At 44.7% G+C, this 17575-nt stretch overlaps 1 protein-coding gene across 1 annotated transcript in view; it reads left to right on the top strand.

Annotated features, from left to right (window-relative positions):
• The window catches only part of TDRD15 (tudor domain containing 15), a gene marked incomplete at its 5' end in the record, with an annotated part of 60919 nt that overhangs the window by 6351 nt on the left and 36993 nt on the right, over window positions 1–17575 (top strand). The gene's annotated exons all lie outside the window — the stretch shown is intronic.

Genomic DNA, 17575 nt, shown 5'->3' with positions numbered 1-17575 from the left:
TTTGTTAAAAAGGTATAGCTTTATTAAATATAAAAGACAATAGACAAATATTGGTTTACAACAATATGACATACATCACATACAACTGACACAATTAGTATCCGCTAAAAATGACTTTGGATGTGAAGAATAGTCGGAATATCTCCACAGTTTTCTCTACATGTTTCGCGGGCTACGCCGCTTCTTCAGGAGAATATAACAATAAATTTCTATCACAGTCTGGAGAATAAGACAAAAAATGAATCGACAACAAAAAGTATATGACCAGAAGATGAGAGGTCTTTGTAATATGTATAGGGGGAGAAATAACAACCTTACCTATGGTCACTATAAGGCACAAAAACACCAGAGGGAAAAGCAGAATCACCAAATACTCTCACCGGCGGGCATGGGAGACCTTAATTATGATGTATAATAATGTATAAATTAGAAACGTTACTGTATCAAATGGATATGTCAGTACATATACATATGTATACTTATATAGAAGAAAAAACCCCAGAAGGGGAAGAAAGGGGGGGGAAGATAAAGGGAAGGTAGGGAAAAGGGGGGGAGAGGGGGGGATGCCATAAAGGGAAAGGAAGAAAGGGTGGAAAAGAAGTATACATATATGTATACATATATCTTGCAACATCACCTACCAGATAAAGATTCGGGTAAAAATTAATTTGAATGAAGTAGAAATCACACAGAGAGGGATAGAGGGTGCCGATTTTTAGGGGCATATATATATATATATATATATATATATATATATATATATATATATATATATATATATATACACACATATACATAGCCATTTTAAGAAAAGTAACCGTAGTCTGGGGACCTTCAGATCAGACAATCCATCTGTCTGAATTCCCTTGAATTCGGATGGCTCCTGTTATTGCTGTTCAGATGCCTCTAATGAAAGCAGACAAAAGAGACCCCATAATAGGGAATAGCTGGATTGCCAGGAAAAACAAGCTCCTATATAGTATGGAGGCAAGGTCCTCAAAGACAAGAAAGATATAGATGGATAAGTCCGGTTGGAGTCTAAAAAATCCCTATTGGGGGTATGGGGTGTTACTACACCCGGGCCAATATAGTTACCTCGTGGGGCCCCTCACAGACGTCCTCTCTGTGTGCAACACAAACAGCCGTCGCCGCCATGTTGGCAGCGCCGGCTATTTATGTGTCTCCAGGCGTAGCAGACGTCAGCGGCCACAGCTGCGGTGCTGCTAGTCCCGCTGTTAGTGCGCAGGCGCCAGTGACGGCGTCGGCGCACTCTGCCGGATATCCGGCGGTTACTGACGGAAGTAACCATCAGCTCGGGGGACACATAGCCGCCGGGGAGCACCGATCCCGCTCCATGCCCTCATATGGTCATGCCTAAATAACCATAGGAATAGAAAAACAGACGTTATCAGCAAAATACATATTTGAAAGCCCATGGTATACCGATATATATAGAATGCACATAAAGAAATACAAATTAGAACAAAAAACATTCAATGCACATATATGTCAATATATACATTTCTATGCATAACATTGCATAAACATAGTACAAATAAGACCGGCAGAATTAATCCAGAATGAATATATATATATATATAATGTCCATTGGCAAGGATAACTAATAGGTAGGGGAAATGGGGAAGGAAAAGGGGAAGGGGGGGAGGAAAAAGCCGGGGAAACTAATAAAGAAAAAGGAAAAAAAGGTGGTCAAAATAGTCACCAAAAAAATACATAAAATGGCAAAAAGGAGACAAAACAGAAGAAAGCACTTATAGATTTTATAAGAAAGGTTTGTATGAGATAACCTCATTCAAACCTGGCGGAATATTAGCATTTAGCCTCTCGATCCACTGAGTCTCCCGTTGGAGCAACTTCTTGTCCCAGTTGCAACCGCGGGGGATCCTCTGATATAGCATCTAAGACGAAAAACTTTACCACCTCTGGATGGTATCTATGGTGAATGCCAATATGGCGTCACACTGCATTCCCCTGTATGTCCCCTTGCCTTTCCATCCCATTTTTTCCCCTCCCTTTTTTCCTTTTTTCTCTTCTTTTGGCTCCTTTTTTGTTTTATCTTTTCATTTTATGCTCCACGGATTGACTGTATCATTATTGGTATCCATACGTCGTATATATGTATACATATGTATATGTACTGACATATCCATTTGATACAGTAACATTTCTAATTTATACTTTATCATACATCATAATTAAGGTCTCCCATGCCCGCCGTTGAGAGTATTTGGTGATTCTGCTTTTCCCTCTGGCGTTTTTGTGCCTTATAGTGACTATAGGTAAGGTTATTTCTCCCCCTATACATATTACAAAGACCTCTCATCTTCTGGTCATATACTTTTTTGTTGTTGATTAATTTTTTGTCTTATTCTCCAGACTGTGATAGAAATTTATGACATGCTGAATTTGATTGCACTAATGCTTATCCTCAGCCTGCTGCACTCAACTAGTCCTTCTTTGGTTAATTTAAAGGCCAAGTTCATCTTTAGTGAAAAATAACGTGCATTTTTTTAAAATTATAATGTAACAAATACTAAAACAGACATGTCCAGCATAAATCACACTCAGCAGTGCTCAATATGTCTTCTGCATATCATGATCATATAGACCTCATATAAGAGCATTATACCGCCAAAACAGTCTCTATTAAAGGTAAACCAGCTATTCCTTATGTATTCGGTGTTCCCGGTGCTCAAAGATAATAGATTCGGTCTTAACCTTCACCACACCATCAGTGACCCCTTAAGAGTGGGCACTCACCAGAGATAGCGTGGTAATACACCTGTAAGCATTGGTTGCTTTAACCCTTGACTCTCCGGACCACCTCTGCTCTCACCAGAAGAACTCCGCTTTTCAGTCTCAGTCGGGGATCAGCTCATACCCATAAAAACATTGGAAAGATAGGAGGCACAATAGTGTGATACCGTTTCGAAGAGCTTTATTTAGTACCCACACTCCAACAAAAAACCCCCAACATCCAATGTGCTTATATCTAGATAGAAGTGTTCAAGCATGTAATAGATAATCCCGATGGGATGGCCTGCTCACCGTTTCCTGCATAGGTTCTGTCCGTTTGGGTCAGATACGGTATTCAGCCAAAACATCAGTGACCATCCGGGAGACAGCGTGCCTGTGTTCTGCCTCGTTTCGCCGTATATGGCTTCAACAGAGGACACAGACACACTCTCCCTTTTATGTGCCCTAAAAGACTAGGACTGGTTCTGCCCAATTATGATGTCCCCTCCCCCTGGGAGGGAACTCGTGGCGCCGTTTCCCGCCAAAAGGTGTATTTCCGGTATCCAGGGTACCGGATGTGACATGTACTGCATATATTTTGCCTCAATTTTCCTCCCCCAAATATGGCCTGTAATATATTGCACCGAGAGTATGGCGCTATCACCGCTAAAAGCCTATTCCGGTGCGGATATCTCCAAGCGTCATTGCTACATCCTTTGTTTACACAGGGTTCGTACGGTCATGAAAATCCTGGAAAAGTCATGGGATTTTGACATGACACTTTCCAGGCCTGGAAAAGTCCTGGAAAATGACTAAACTTACTAAGTTTTGGAAAAGTCATGGAAAAGTGTTGTGCAACTTTTTAATTTTGTCTCTGGGCCCCCTGTATTCTGTGGGAGCGGGGGACAGTAAGTGGACTATTTTCTCTGTTTCGGGTTTAGGCGGATTAATCAGCCGCAGCGCTGAAGCCTGATCACTGGTCTCTTCAATATGAATAGGTGATTGATTCGCTGAAACCTGAAACTGAGAAATCGTGCATTCACTGTCCCGCTCTCAGGGACGTACGGGGGGCGTGCACTGGGGGGTGTCAGGCCGACTGCTTCTTTCCTGTACTGTGGTATGTGTTATGGAATGTAAAAGCCGACTGCCCGTACTGTGGTATGTGCTATGGAATGCGACTCCCTGTACTGTGGTATGTGTTGTGGAATGTGTTGTGGAATGTGGAAGCCGACTGCCCCTGTTGTGGAATGTGCTGTGGAATGTGTTGTGGAATGTGCTGTGGAATGTGGAAGCCGACTGCCCGTGTTGTGGAATGTGTTGTGGAAATGGGGGGGGGGAAAGTCATTTTCTGTTTTGGTGCTCTTTTAGCCCTCCCTGCTCTTAGCCCCCTCCGTGTTCTTATTTTGGCTCCCCCAGTGCTCTCCACCCCCCTGTGCTCCCTGGCTCCCCCCTCAGAGATTTACTGTCCCCCCCAGACAGTGCTCTCCACTCCCCTGTGCCTTCCAACCCCCCCTGCAATGCTTTCCAAACCCCCCCTTAATTCTCTCTATTCCCCCCCCATGCCCTTCAGCTCCTCCAGTGCTCTCTTCTTCCCCTGTGCTCTCCGGCCCCCCTAGTGCTCTTCTATCTTCTATCATGTCCGCAGTCTCTGACCTTCTCTTCTATCATGTCCACAGTCTCTGACCATCTCCTGTATCATGTCCGCAGTCTCTGATCATCTCTTCTACCATGTCCGCAGTCTCTAACCATCTCTTCTACCATGTCCGCAGTCTCTGACCATCTCTTCTACCATGTCCGCAGTCTCTGACCATCTCTTCTACCATGTCCGCAGTCTCTGACCATCTCTTCTACCATGTCCGCAGTCTCTGACCATCTCTTCTACCATGTCTGCAGCCTTTGACCATCTCCTGTACCATGTCCGCAGCCTTTGAAAATCTCCTGTACCATGTCCGCAGCCTTTGAAAATCTCCTGTACCATGTCCACAGCCTTTGACTACCTCCTGTATCATGTCCACAGCCTTTGACCACCTCCTGTATCATGTCCACAGCCTTTGACCACCTCCTGTATCATGTCCGCAGCCTTTGACCACCTCCTGTATCATGTCCGCAGCCTTTGACCACCTCCTGTATTATGTCCGCAGCCTCTAACCACCTCCTGTACCATGTCCACAGCCTTTGAAAATCTCCTGTACCATGTCCGCATCCTCTGACCACCTCCTGTAACATGTCCACAGCCTATGAAAATCTCCTTTACCATGTCCAAAGCCTCTGACCACCTCCTGTACCATGTCCACAGCCTCTAACCATCTCTTCTATCATGTCCGTAATCTCTGACCATCTCTTGTCTTTTATCATGTCTGGAGAGGAGTCAAAAGTGGGAGTGCTGTCGGGATGGGGATCACAGGAGAAGTCAGACATGTGTGGACTGGGGAGAGGAAACTACAGGATAAAACCAGAGCATGGTGCACCTAAGAGGAAGTCAGTGACAGTGCTGCCCGGCCAGTCTGAGGGGGGGTCACTGATGTAAGGGGGCACTGTTATAAAGGTTCCTCCTTATATCAGGACCCCCCCTCCCTTCCTTAGTGCATTCTCTCTGTGGAAAGTGGTCTCTGGTCACCAGAGTCCCCCCTACATCAGAGTTCTCAGCTTTTTCACCCGTGCGCCTGAAGTGACACCCGCTCCCAGCTGTGGCAGTGGTGCTTCCATCTCATCCACTGTAAAACAAGGGACCATTTTGAGTCGCGCTGTATCCAGAAACAAAACCCTAACTGCAGAGGTACTGTACACTACAAAAATTGTCATTTATTTTAGTGAAAATATGCTGGGTGTGACATGGATTTTCTTCTTATTTAACATGTATACATAGACATTTCATGAAACTTTAGGCCATGAATATTTACGTGAAGTCATGGAAAAATCATGGAAAAGTCATGGAATTTTCTTGGTAAAAATGTGTATGAACCCTGTTTACAGTGCCTGGCACTTCCGGAACGTCATTTCCGCTTCCGCCGCGGCAAAATGACTTCCGGGGCCTCGGGATGCGAGGATATGACGTGCGGAGGCGTCACATCCGCTGCGGTATCTACATCCGGTTTCAACAACCCGGATGTTATGTGCCTGACGGCTGTACCCATAATAACAGTATTGCGGCCGTATTTGATGGGTGCCACTTGCGGGTCCTAGTACACACCATTACTATGTGCATAGGGATAACTCAGTCCTATTCCATAGTACACCAATATAAATAGTTATATGCATATACAGGATATATACTTCAATTATAAATATACACAGGTAATTACTGGCCATTAAAACCAATAATTAAGTCCATACACGGTACATTAATACATGTGGATATTAAAATTACATATAACCATATCTGTGTTAAAATGTTAAAAACAATGTATACGTTCAAAATTATTAAAGGAAGAGAAGATGCAATAGAATATATATTCCAATCTGTATGATCCATAAATCGGGAATGTAAAATAAAGTATAAAGGAATCCACCACCATATTGCAATCTAAACAAGCTAAAACAATTGGAGCAAGCTAAAAATATAAAAATATAAAATATGTAAAAATATATGTATGTAATAAGATGGAGAGGACAGGTGGATATAAAAGATAACGGCCAGAAAAGTAATTAAAAGGTGATAAAACTCCTAAAAATTACTTAAAAAGCAATTCAAATCCAAATCCACGTTTAATCCATTGGGAGTAAGGGCATTGGTCCAATAAATCCATTCCGTTTCTTTTTTGGAAAGTTCTCTGACACTATTTGCCCCACGCCAAGAGTGGGCATTTTCTCTATGCCCCAAAATTTTAAGTCAGATGGATCCATTTTATGTTTGTCCCTAAAATGTAACGGAACACTATGTTCCCTGAATCCTATGCTAATGTTGTGAATGTGTTCTGCAATCCGCACCCCCAACTTTCTTTTTGTAAGGCCAATATACAACATGCCACATGGACATTCCATTCCATATACAACATGCGTGGACATGCATGTGTTATCACTTCTTTTATTTCGAAGGTTCTACCATTTGCATTAGAGGTGAAAGTGGTCAGTCCTCTGAAGTGGGTGTGAACTTGTCGGCACGCTTTGCAGCGTCTGCAAGCATAAAATCCTGGGGTATTCCAAAACATTTGGGGGACCTTGGGTAGGTCAAGGACCTTTTTAACAATTCTGTCCCCGATGCTGGGTGCCTTCTGATAAATAAATATAGGGGAGGGCGGTTAAACAGGTCCTAAAATCTTGTCCATCTTTAAAATCTCCCAATGTTTTTTAAAAATCTCAAATTCGCGATATTGTACATTAAAATCCGTGATAAAACCCCATTGGTGTCTATCGTTGGTAACTCTTTCTTTAATGGCAAGACATTCATTATGGGGGATATTAAGCACCTCCTGCACCGTTTTATCAATCAGGTCGGTCTTGTATCCTTTCTCTACAAATCTCTCCTTAATAATCGCTGATTGTGTCAGATAGTCTTCATAATGGGTGCAATTCCTGCGAATCCTTAACAGCTGTCCTTTCGGAATATTTCTTAACCATGTGGGGTGGTGTCCGCTCTGTATAGGTAAGTATCCGTTGCGGTCAGTCGGTTTGAAGTAAGCTTTTGTGCTTATCTTTCCGCTATTCAAGGATACACTGACATCTAAATAATTGATTGTTTCCCGGCTCCATGTAAACTCTAATTTGATGTTTTGTGTATTGGTGTTCAACTCATCCATATACATTAATAGCGATGCTTCATCACCCGCCCATATGAAGAACATGTCATCAATATATCGTTTGTATACCAACAGTTCTTTCCTACGTCCAGCGTGTATTCTCCTGTCCTCCCATTCTCCCATAAAAAGATTGGCGATTGAGGGTGCAAACTTAGCCCCCATTGCAACCCCCCGTTTCTGTAGGTAAAACTGGCCTCCGTACCAGAAATAGTTGTGAGATAAGCAATACTCTAAAATCATACCTAAAAATTTCTTCTGTGCATGAGGTAGATCCATTCTTTGGCTCAGGGCCCAGTTTAAAGCTAAAATCGCATCCTCGAGCTGTATTATCGTGTATAATGAGGACACGTCAGCAGTTACTAAAAAAATGTCTGTGTTTGGCAGGGTCAAGTCTCTTAAAATGCATAAAAAATCCTTGGTGTCTCGCAGATATGCACTTATCTGTACTACACTCTCTTGTAGGAAATGGTCCAAGTACTCTCCTACCCTCGTGGATACTGAACCTATACTGTTGACAATAGGTCTGGCTGGAGGGTGGAGCTGATTTTTATGGACCTTGGGCAATGTGTAGATGGTAGGGATGCAACTAAAGCTTGAAACTAAATATTTCATTTCTTTTTTCGTTATAATTCTTCGACCGAAGCCCAGCTCTATCAGGTTATTCAGGTCTTTTCTATATGCTATAGTTGGATCCTGATTGAGCTTCCCATACACCTTGGTATCTCCAAGCATTTTCATTAATTGGTTATGGTAGTAATTTTTTTCCAGGATTACTACTCCACCCCTTTATCCGCTGGACGGATAACCACCTCTTTTCTCTTTTCCAGGGATTCAATCCCTTCTTGAATATACTTCGGATTTGCATTTCGGAGGGGTTTGATTTTGTCCAGATCTTTAATGAGTAATTGTTTAAAAACGTCTATGTTGTGGTTTGATGCTGATGGCGGATTGAAAAGTGAGTTATTCTTCAGACCACTATCAACCCCTACTGTATTGGGTTTATTTGTGGGATTTGTAATTCTATTTTGAGCTGCATTGGTGTTGAGAAAGTACTTCTTCATGTTGAGCTTTCTGATGTACTTCTGTATGTCTATATAGACGTTAAATTTATTTACCGCTTTCTTTATACCGCACTTCAATCCAGCGTTTAAAATATTCACTTCCTTTTGGTTCAGATCGATCCCTGCCAAGTTGTAGATGCCAGTCATTCCGTTTCTCGCCTTCTTTTTCTGGACCCTTCGTCCTCCTCTACAGCCTCTGTATGCTGGTAGCCCATTGAATTGTTCCTCAAGCTCTGCTGATACTGATGGTCCATTTCTTCCCTGGGTCCTCTGGGGTTGTTCCACGTTCTGCCTCTCACGGGTCTCCTGCCCCTTCCTCTGCCCCTTCCCCTCCAGCCTCTCCATAAAAAAGGCTCTTGTGAGTTGGTTGGAATGTTCTCCTCTACCCTAAGAGGTTCAAATCTGTTATATTTTTGTACCATTTGTGTTGGCTGGCCATTTGTCTGGTATGTGTTCCTAACTTTCCCAGTGGTATATGAGGGGTGTTGGGCCCTTTGTATTGGAGTTGATGGTTGGGGGGCGTTTCCCATTTGTTTGGACTTCCACTTTTTTCCTTTTCCTTGAGACACTCTCCAAGGGGTCCCCCCTTGTGTGTAATTAGGGACCACACTTCCTATATTAGTGTTAGTACTAGTACCTGGGCCATCCTCTCTATTTTGAGAGACCATCTGTTGTTCTTGTCCGGTCTGTTGGGGTGGAATCTGCCACAGATATACCTGATTGCGTTTAAAGTCATTCATATCCCAATGGTATTTCTTGACCTTCTTCTTTTGTGTGTCTAGATCTATTTTTTCTAGACGCTTTTTGATATCTGAGTTAAATTTAATCAAAAGAGGTGATTCTTTATGTTCTTCCAATTTCTTCTGTATTTCCGAAATTTTCTTTTCTAACATAAGCATCTTCTTCCTTTTCCTTTTTAAGTACTAAATCCTGTAACCTATATCCTGCTTGATTGAAAAATTCTATCCATTCATTGGTGGAAGCATCGTCCTCGAGGCCGTCCTGAGGGGTGACATCCCATCTCAGGCTCCTCATGATTAATTTGTCTTTCGCATACTGTTCAAAGATACTGATGTCCCACCAAGTTTTGACCTGTTTTTCTAAAGTATTGGCTAGGTTATTTAAAATACTAGAAATATCAAGTGTGGTGTCTGGTATCTCTTGATCCCCATAAATGTTTTTGAGATCAATTTTCCTGTTTTTGAGATACTGTACCCCTTCCATAGCAGCTAGGTGTGAAATAAATAACTGTAATAAAAAAGTGTGTAACGGACCGTTTCAGCAGACAAGGGGTTAAAATCCGTTTAGGCGATATGCCCCTTTCTGAGAGACAGGCACAGCTACTGCAGAACATCAAACTCCCGAACTGGATACAAAATAACACTCCAACCTGGAACCTCACGAATAGCTGCTAGCAGACGAACAGGAGAAGCATTCATCAGCTTACACTCCTAGCAATCAGCCTCCAGCAACATACAGTGAATCCCCTCAAGAACGAGACAAAGCTCCGTGTGGAAGGTCAAGCAGTGGTATGTTTATTGAGGGCTCCCTGCCCCTGTATTTATGCAGGTCTCCCACCTGGTGGACACTCCCCTAGGGGACCAGATGGAAGACTGTAACACAAACAGACGTGTATCACATTACAGACTCACAGAAGACATTCCTCAGGAGGGGGCTGCTGGAAACCACCCCCCTCTCTAGACAAAAGCACTCAGTTTAAATCAGTAGACATTCCTCAGGAGGGGGCTGCTGGAAACAATCCCCCCCCCCCTCTCTCTGCAGCTAAAACTAGTTTGCACAGAGACCTCCATTAGCCTCATGGTTAGAGAAACACAAAAAGACCAAAAAATGCATAACTCCCAGTCTACTGAACAGAACCCCTACATTCAACCCATCCCCAGATAGCCTGGATCTGAGCGCTCAACATATCCAAACAGCGCTCAGATGCCACAAACAGTCAAATTGCCATGGGGTTTACGTTTAGCCTGGGCTGATGAGAGGGTCCATAGTCCCATTGCAGGAGGCAAGCAACCAGTCTTCTCCAATGCCCAGTGGCGAGATTGGTCTCGTCACATCTCTCCCCCTTTCCAAAAAGACTAACAGGGTACCTGACCTCCTGCCGGTCAGTGCCCTTGTTAGTCCAGCAGTCCACCCACAAAACAGAAACAGCAGTACAGCCCACCCAAAAGAACTGGCTACTACACCTGGGTAGAAGAGAAATTTGTCCATGTCCAGGTGCCTCACCTTGGCTGTGTGGGGGACTGGTAGACTGCCTTGGTGGGTTGCTGAGTGGGCAGAGACCAGCGGTACTCTGCCCTGGTGCCAGCGCTACCACAGAAGTAGCCTGGTTGGAGGGGGAGACCGCCTGTCTCCCCTTTAGATACACCACCATGCTGCTGTGGGGGAAGACCGACTGTCTTCCCTTTGGCTAAACAGCCCTGTTGCTGGGGGTCAGGACCGACTGTCCCTACCCCCTGTGCTGTGAGTGCAGAGACCACAGTCCCATCTGCACTGTTGGGCTTACTGTCTCCCCCTGGTACGTTAAGCTGCTGCTGTGGGATGGAGACTGGGCTCCCAATTCCCAACAAATCAAACTGTCCATGGGGAGAGGGGGTAACAAGCTCCTCTCCCAAATATACTTCCAGCCCCTGGGGAGGGAGACCGTCTGTCTCTGCTCCCAATACAGTGTCCTGTTGCTGGGGAAAGGAGACGAGGCTCTCTGTTTCCTGCAGGACACTCTGCTGCTGTGGGATGGAGACTGGGCTCCCAATTCCCAACAAATCACGCTGCCGCTGGGGAGTGAGGACACTGCTCTCCTCTCCCTGCACTTCACACTGCCTTCCTGGCATATCACTCTGCTGCTGGGGGGCAGGAACAACTACCTCTGCCCCCTGTAACTCAGCCAGCCGCTGGGGAGGGAGGACGCTGCTCTCCTCTCCCTGCACTTTACACTGCCGCTGGGGAATGGAGACTGGGCTCCCAATTCCCTGCAGGACCGGTGGAGAGACCTCGTTCCCATCTCTACCGGTCACCTGGGGTTCTTCCCAGTAAAACTTTACCATCTCGTCCCCTCTGAATGGGTCTGGCTCTGGGTCTGTCCTGCTGCTCTCCTGCTGAGCCTTCTCATAGTATTGGAACAGCTGCTGGTAGCCCTGTTCTAGCTCCATCTCCCGGGTCACCAGGTGGACCAGGTCTTGCTCAATTTCGTGAGCGTCGTCCCAGTCATACCTGCTCTCCCTCCACTCCAAGAGATCATTGAACCGGGCTTGTGTAGGGCTCCCAAATTCCAGCTCTGAAAAAGACTCCCATAACAAGCCAGGACCATCAAACTCCTTTCGCTCTGGCTTGTCATGCTCGGCTGTCCAGGGCAGGTACTGTGCAACACACCACCACAGCGCCTGGTAGGCATCCTCCAGCCACATCTCCTGCCATACCCGGAGGTCCAATTCTTTAACCCATTCCTCCCGGGGCTGCTTCCCCAGGAAGGGCATCCGCAGGGCTACTCGCTTCTGCAACCGCTGGTCTTCCTTGGGGAGTCTCTCACCCCGCTGGTACTCCACAGTGCCTGGTACCAGATGCCTTTACGGACTGCATCTCGGTCATCCATGGCACCCTCATCGAACTCCACTGCTGGTTCCATGCTGGTGCTGTCAGGGTCGCTGTACTGGGACATGCGTTGCCCCCAACTTGTAAATCCACGGAATGGTGTCTCCTGTAGCTGTCCTTCTGGCTGTGGGAACGATCACGCTGCTTGCCACCAGATGTAACGGACCGTTTCAGCAGACAAGGGGTTAAAATCCGTTTAGGCGATATGCCCCTTTCTGAGAGACAGGCACAGCTACTGCAGAACATCAAACTCCCGAACTGGATACAAAATAACACTCCAACCTGGAACCTCACGAATAGCTGCTAGCAGACAAACAGGAGAAGCATTCATCAGCTTACACTCCTAGCAGTCAGCCTCCAGCAACATACAGTGAATCCCCTCAAGAACGAGACAAAGCTCCGTGTGGAAGGTCAAGCAGTGGTATGTTTATTGAGGGCTCCCTGCCCCTGTATTTATGCAGGTCTCCCACCTGGTGGACACTCCCCTAGGGGACCAGATGGAAGACTGTAACACAAACAGACATGTATCACATTACAGACTCACAGAAGACATTCCTCAGGAGGGGGCTGCTGGAAACCATCCCCCTCTCTAGACAAAAGCACTCAGTTTAAATCAGTAGACATTCCTCAGGAGGGGGCTGCTGGAAACAATCCCCCCCCCCTCTCTCTGCAGCTAAAACTAGTTTGCACAGAGACCTCCATTAGCCGCATGGTTAGAGAAACACAAAAAGACCAAAAAATGCAAAACTGCAAAACCCAGTCTACTGAACAGAACCCCTACATTCAACCCATCCCCAGATAGCCTGGATCTGAGCGCTCAACATATCCAAACAGTGCTCAGATGCCACAAACAGTCAAATTGCCATGGGGTTTACGTTTAGCCTGGGCTGATGAGAGGGTCCATAGTCCCATTGCAGGAGGCAAGCAACCAGTCTTCTCCAATGCCCAGTGGCGAGATTGGTCTCGTCACAAAGTGGTTGAAAAACTCGGGAGGATTGTCAAACACTCGCCCAGCGCTTAAGATATTGAGGGTAAAAAACACATAACCATAAATAAAATCGGTATAAATATCATAAAATTCTGCTGATCGCAGCTACTGTAAAAGAGCAACAGTCTAAAATTATAATGTAACAAATACTAAAACAGACATGTCCAGCATAAATCACACTCAGCAGCGCTCAATATGTCTTCTGCATATCATGATCATATAGTCCTCATATAAGAGCATTATACCGCCAAAACAGTCTCTATTAAAGGTAAACCAGCTATTCCTTATGTATTCTGTGTTCCCGGTGCTCAAAGATAATAGATTCGGTCTTAACCTTCACCACACCACCAAACCAGTCCTAGTCTTTTAGGGCACATAAAAGGGACAGTGTGCAGTGTGTCTGTGTCCTCTGTTGAAGCCATATACGTCGAAACACGTTAGGACACAGGCACGCTGTCTCCCGGATGGTCACTGATGTTTTGGCTGAATACCGTATCTGACCCAAACGGACAGAACCTATGCAGGAAACGGTGAGCAGGCCATCCCATCGGGATTATCTATTACATGCTTGAACACTTCTATCTATATGTAAGCACATTGGATGTTGGGGGTTTTTTGTTGGAGTGTGGGTACTAAATAAAGCTCTTCGAAACGGTATCACACTATTGTGCCTCCTATCTTTCCAATGTTTTTATGGGTATGAGCTGATCCCCGATTGAGACTGAAAAGCGGAGTTCTTCTGGTGAGAGCAGAGGTGGTCCGGAGAGTCAAGGGTTAAAGCAACCAATGCTTACAGGCGTATTACCACGCTATCTCTGGTGAGTGCCCACTCTTAAGGGGTCACTGATGGTGTGGTGAAGGTTAAGACCGGGTGTCCGCGGAGGAAACATTTCGCAAGACTAATTCCTCCTTCACTTTACGTTCTCAGGGGAACTGCCTGCACTGTTTTCTTTCCTGGGTGCGGAGCCCGTCCATGTACCGAACTGGCTGGTGATGCTGCCCCGCACCACAGACCGTCGGACTTAAGCTCTCCAGGGCGCTGCTGCGTCTCCTCTCCCTCAGCAGGTCCGCCGCTGATCCAGGACCCGCACTCCGAAGGCTCCCAGAGAACCTTGAAATTTGGACTGCCCCGCTTTGTAAGTGTGTGCCTGGTTTCTCCCTCCCCCCTGCCCCACTCTACTCCACACAGAGAGTTTCTACTGGGCAGTCTGCCTGGCTGGCCTGGATTTTGTTATTTCTGTGCCAACCTACGCTTTCATGATCTAGTGATCGGTATCTCTCAGGACCCTGGACTTATGCTTGGAGTGGTGATTCCTGTGCACCGGCCCTACTTTCCTGAGTAAGTTTTTCTCCTATATTCTGCCCTCCCTGCATGGATGTTCTGTGATGGTACAGGCAGGGACTGAGGGGGGGTAGTCTGTCTGGGGTTTCTTCTGACTTTGCTCCCCACTACCGGTGGTAAGATGCTGCTGGGATGGACTGTGGGTGAGCACTGGGCTGAGTTTGCTTACCCGTGCTCGGGATTGGTGTGGGTCGGGGTGGAGGGCCTCCTTATTTCTGGGATGTTGGGGGGACTCCTCGGTACGGCCGCCAGGTTCCACGGGCTGTGTTGACTGACTCCTACCCTCGGGATCCGGGGGGGAGTGGACCCACTGGAAGATACCGGATGCTCCTTGAGGCAGTTATAGTGGTTATCTTTGGTTGCAGCTCACTTATAATTATCAGCGCACTTTCACATTTTAAATTCATCTTACGTATAACAAAGTGCAGCAAGATAATATGGATATTTTTGAATATCACAGTTCCAGGAAACTGGCTGTGGAGGAGGTTTTTGAAAAGACCATTACTGACTCCACAGATCTTAGGAGCATATTCATGAGACTTAAAAACATGGTAGCAGAACTACATGCCATGCCTACATGGGACATTGTGTTTCTTGAGAAGTATGTCCAAGAAAAGATGATCCCCAGAAGTCTGAGATGGAATCTAAATCCAGACCAAGGGAATATGGAACTATTGTTATGGTTCCAGTTTTTTGATGGAGCAGGTATGAGTCTTCTGAACTTTCTGCTAGATAGAAAAAGAAGGAAGGTCATTAGATTGAATAAAGAAATCCTTGAGATCAAAGAAAAATTAACACCATGTATGCAAGAGGAGGCATACAAGGTGTATAACCAGGAGTTAAGGGAGATATTAGCAATGGAGGAAGATGAGCAAAAAGCAAAGAAAAGGAAAAAATATTTCCGGGACTTGGTAGATTATAAATCAGCCAAAGTTTTTAAATGGCAGCTTCATTAAGAAGATAAAGAAGCGCCAAATACGGAAATACAAACCCAGATGGAGGAAGAAACTCCCGAAGGCAACATTACACAAGTGGGGTTTAGAGAACCCAAAGAAAGTATCAAGAAGGGATTTTGTGTCGCATGAGATTCCTAGTAGAAATAAAGAACCCTCCACGTCGAGAGGACCGTCAAACAATAAAAAATGTACTGTATTTTCTGGCGTATAAGACTACTTTTGAACCTCAAAAAAATCCCCCAAAAATGGGGGGTCGTCTTATACGCCGAGTATAATATCTCCAAGGTAACCGAAGTATAAGTATTACCGGTAGATCATGTAATAGGGGGGTCGTCTTATACGCCCAGTCGTCTTATACGCCTGAAAATACGGTAATCCTTTGAGAGAGCAAGGGGGTCATTCTAAAAAAACAAAACCGATAACAGGATAAAAGACGCAATCCTGATTCATGGGGAAACGAGTATTCCAAACACAGACAGGAGAATAGAGGCTACTCCCATGAGAGGAACCATAGACGCTCTAGATCCAGGTTCCCTAGAAGAGAACCTGTAGACTACATGGGAAACCACTGTGATTCTCCTCATTCTCCAAGATATTTTCAATATCCCACTCAAAATAGATATGAAGCTTTAGAGTTTGAAGAACCAAGAAAGGACGATAGGGAGAATTATCAGTTACAACCGTTGAGAACACCTATAAGTGCCAAACCACTGGGTTTTTTATGCCGGGGCACGATGAAAGGAAAAAGAAAAAAACAACACGGGGCTGCAGGGGAGGATCTGCTCGGAAAAAATAAAAAATAACTGCACCTGGTATCTTCAACCTCAGCGGAATTTTACTCACGGAATCGAAAAAAAAAAGTTAAATAACGTTCTAAAATATGCTCCAAGAAGGCCTCTTAATAAATTTGAGAAGTTTTTAGACGTACACAAATTCATTCACTTCCTGGCTAAAGCTAATGAGGAACTATGTATCCTACCAGGAAACTTCATGTATACCTACTAACCTCAGAAATGCTTCTCTCTGTGGGAACACAGAGTAATAACTTGACAGTTTTTAGGGATGCCATTTTGAAAGAACTAGAAGAAAAGGAAATTCGCCCGAAACCCCAATGGGACCTTCTGAAAGGGGTCAACACCATGTGTGACAACATATACTTGCAAAAGGAAATTAGAAAAAGTAATCAAAAAAGGATTTGAAGATGGTATTATAAATAAAAAAGAGCGAGAATACCTAGTACCATTGGCACCCAGAATACCTACCATGTATTACCTCCCGCAAATACATAAGTGTCAAACGAAACCATCGGGAAGACCAATAATAAGTGGCATAGACTCGGTTACATCCAGAATTGGAAAGTATGTAGACTTTTTTTCTACAACAATTGGTACAGGAGACCCCTGCATTCCTGAAGGATACCACCCAATGTATAAGGGAGATGACAGAATTGGAGGTAGAAGGAAATATATTGCTAGTCACAGCAGATGTACACCGTGATTCCGCATCATATGGGATACGAGGCAGTTGGCATATTTCTAGATCAGGCCTACAATATTCCTTTGAAGCAAAAGAGGTTTATATTGGAGCTCCTAACCTTCGGGATGGAGCACAATTATTTCTTCTTTGATCACCTGTGCGATTTTTACTTTTTGCGCTATAAACAAAAAAAGAGCCTTCATTTTGAAAAAATAACAATATTTTTCACATTTTTTTATATGAAATTTCCACCCCCCCCCCCAAAAAATGTAAAAATCAATTTTTTTTTAATTTTTGGCTAATTTGTTTTCTGCTACCTATGTTTGGTAAAAAAAATCACAATAAGCGTATTTTGATTGGTTTGTGCAAAAGTTATTGCGTTTACTAACAAAGGGAAAGATTTCTGTCATTTTTGGTGTTTTTTTTTTAACGCGTAATGGCGGCGATCTGCGATTTTTTTTGGCGGGACTGCGACATTGCGGCGGACAGATCGGACCCTTGACTGACATTTTTGACACTTTTGGGGGTACCAGTGACATTACTGCAGTAATCAGTGCTATATATATGCACTGTTACTGTAAAAATGACACTGGCAGGGAAGGGGTTAATTTTATTGGAGAGGGAGGGGTTAATGTATGCCTGGTGCTTACTAA

Source organism: Pelophylax lessonae (assembly GCF_965119305.1).
Source record: "Pelophylax lessonae genome assembly, chromosome: 3".
NCBI classification, from domain to species: Eukaryota; Metazoa; Chordata; class Amphibia; order Anura; family Ranidae; genus Pelophylax; species Pelophylax lessonae.
This window is presented reverse-complemented; position numbering and strand designations above follow the sequence as displayed.